This window comes from Solanum pennellii, chromosome 3 (genome assembly GCF_001406875.1).
Source record: "Solanum pennellii chromosome 3, SPENNV200".
NCBI classification, from domain to species: domain Eukaryota; kingdom Viridiplantae; phylum Streptophyta; class Magnoliopsida; order Solanales; family Solanaceae; genus Solanum; species Solanum pennellii.
The window spans coordinates 57,788,045-57,791,001 of record NC_028639.1 but is presented as its reverse complement, the minus strand read 5'-3'; positions in this window follow the sequence as shown (position 1 = coordinate 57,791,001).

Sequence of the window (2,957 nt, the reverse complement as noted above, 5' to 3'; positions counted from 1 at the left end):
GTTTTGATTAAAAAGGAGTTAAATCTAACTTATTATATATGAAATGTGTTTTGCAGCAGTACGAATGAGTGACAACCTCAGGCCTTAGGTTCTTGCTTACCAATAAAAAAGATTGTGAATTCTGTAAAAGAAAAAAAAAACTATTATCTCTGAAAACACAATATAGTGAATTTACCACCGAATAAAGGCTGCTCTACCTGATTGTGAATGATGTTACTATTTGAAAACAATACATGTGAATGCATACATATAAATGCACACACGATACTTAATTCACGTTATAGGTGATAGTTAAAGGAATAAGGTAGGTTGAATTAGCAGCATGCAATTACAGATGATATCATGATCAATATTATTCTTTTAATCAAAATCTGCCATTGAGAAAAAGAGAATACAATCAACAAACACATTAGTATCATAGATCAATTTTGTATCAGTGAATTGCACTCCCCAATTAGATGAATCTTTGTCTTGTTTTTCTCGAGTTTATTTCATGTTCGTTTGGTTTCTATTTTGAATGCACAAGCAGTACATATTATGTTTCTTCGCAGTTCACTCGTAGTCTTGGCTATCTTCTGAAGAGAGGGTTCATACTTTCCACATTTCAATACTTTCATCTTCTCTTTTGAAGTCAGGATCTCTTCACACGACAACCTTTCCTCCCGGTCAACGACAGCTAGAAAAGAATGCCAACTCCACCTCCATCAGCACTCTCATCTGCTGCTACATGATTTTTTACTGTCTTTTGAATATCACAGCAGCTACACTTTCTTAGTAGGGGTAGCCAAATTAAGAGGTGTTTCATCCTCTAAAAAATAATTCACTTCTTTTATTTGATGGCACAAAAATGAAAATGGATGCTTTTTACTTGTAAATTTTTAAAATTAGTCACACTGCTTTTTATACTTTGGATTTCATGTATTGACACATTTCGTTTTTATTTCAGGTTATACAATCTCAAGTTCGCAATTTTCATATGTGGGTGATTTCAAAGACACTATTCGAAGAAGAGTAACAAAACTTACTTGAAGACATTCATTTTTAAAAGTTGTGACTGTCATATTTTGTATCAGCAATTCTTTTTCTTTGTCTAGATTTAAAGCGATATATTCTATTTTATGAATTAATAGTAATATACATGTTTTCACCGTTAGCGAATATTGTTGTCACTATGAGGCTCTCATTTGCTAACATGTTTGTTAGATTTTTATATATACATTTTATCGGTAATGTCGTAGATATTACAATGGCGGCTAAACAATTGCCCTTAAATGTTATGATATTTAGCGGTAATTCAAATGGAAATTGTATTAAAGGGGAAAACTAAGACATTTTTAGAAGGGATATTGTAGCAATTAGTCACCGTAGTAAAATTATCGTTAATACTATTACCTTTTAGCAATTATTTATTTTGATTTATCGACTAAAATAATGGACGCTAAATGATCACGAATAGCCGATATGAATAACCTTTAGTAGCCAACATAATTGCTGCAATCAATCGCCACTAAAAATAATACCTTTTATCGGCTATTTATTTAGATATATCGACTAAATAAATACACGCTAAGAGACCATAGTTATCCGAATGAATTACTTTTAGCTGCCAAGACAATTGCGGCAAACAATTGACATTAAATGTACTACCTTATAGCAGCTATTTATTTAGATTTATCAACTAAATTAATGGACGCTAAAAGACAATAGTTAGGCAGTATGAATTTCCTTAGCAGCCAACATAATTGCCACAATCAATTACCGTAAAATATAATGGTTTGTAGCGGCAATTCATGCTTTCGTTTACTAGCATTTCCCACAATGACCGCAAAAGCCTTTGCCGACCCCAACATTGCCAGCTAAAGTCCATTTGTCGGTACAGATTATTGTGGCAAATGTTATTGCCACTAAAGCCATATTTAATTGCCGCTAAAGGTCCTAGTGAGCTAAGCAACATGATCTTGATAAGACCCTCAAGGGCAGGGATAAAGCTTTGATCAGCAACTGTTTCAGATACTTCTTAACTTTGAGTTTTGATCGTTGTTACGACTTGATTTGAAAACTAAGTTTCAAAACATTTTCATAACTTGACTATTTAGATGAACCAGAGCTCGGATAAGGATTCAAACAATCCTCTAAGAAAGGCTTTAAGCACGTTAGAGGATCCGCTAATATGTGGTTAACCGACAGATTTGAAACTTTGGCTGACTTTAAAAGGAAAACTTTAGATTACTTGAAAATCTCACTTTTTAAAAAAAAAATATATATATTTTGATACTTATACATTTATATTATCACAAATAATGAAATAATTCGAATGTTTAAGTGCCAAAATGATCGACACAATTATTAAACGTGAATTTGAAAGCTAAATACTAATTATGAAAAAATATAAATAATTCTCAAGTTAGTCTCGAAGCTTAAGTTGCCAACTAAAAATTTGTTAAAGAAATATTGCATGATACTCTCCTTCCATACTCACATATTCACTTTTGACTTAACATAGCTCTTAAGGAGCAATCAATACAATGTCGATTTTATTATATCATTTTGAATATAACAAATTCAATATTTTAAAAAGTGCATTGCAGAAAAATGGGTTTTGAAATTTAAACACTTAAAAGTAAATAAGTAATGTAATTGTGAAAGAGTGACAAATCTAAAAATAGAAAAATTACTTGAATGAATGTCATTAAATAAATAATTATTGATTTTAGCGGTACTTTTTATTTATTATCATTTATAGAAATACTATATTTAATCTGCAATATGTATTAAAAGTGAATTAAATATGCAATATATATGTATTATAATTATTTATAAAATATATATTGTGCTTGTTTAGTAAGAAATTGACACATCGTATTATAAGTGTATTATAATTATAATGTGTGATAAACCTGTTATCCATTAGTAAAACTTATATTATATGTGCATAATAAATTGTTCTTTGTAATATG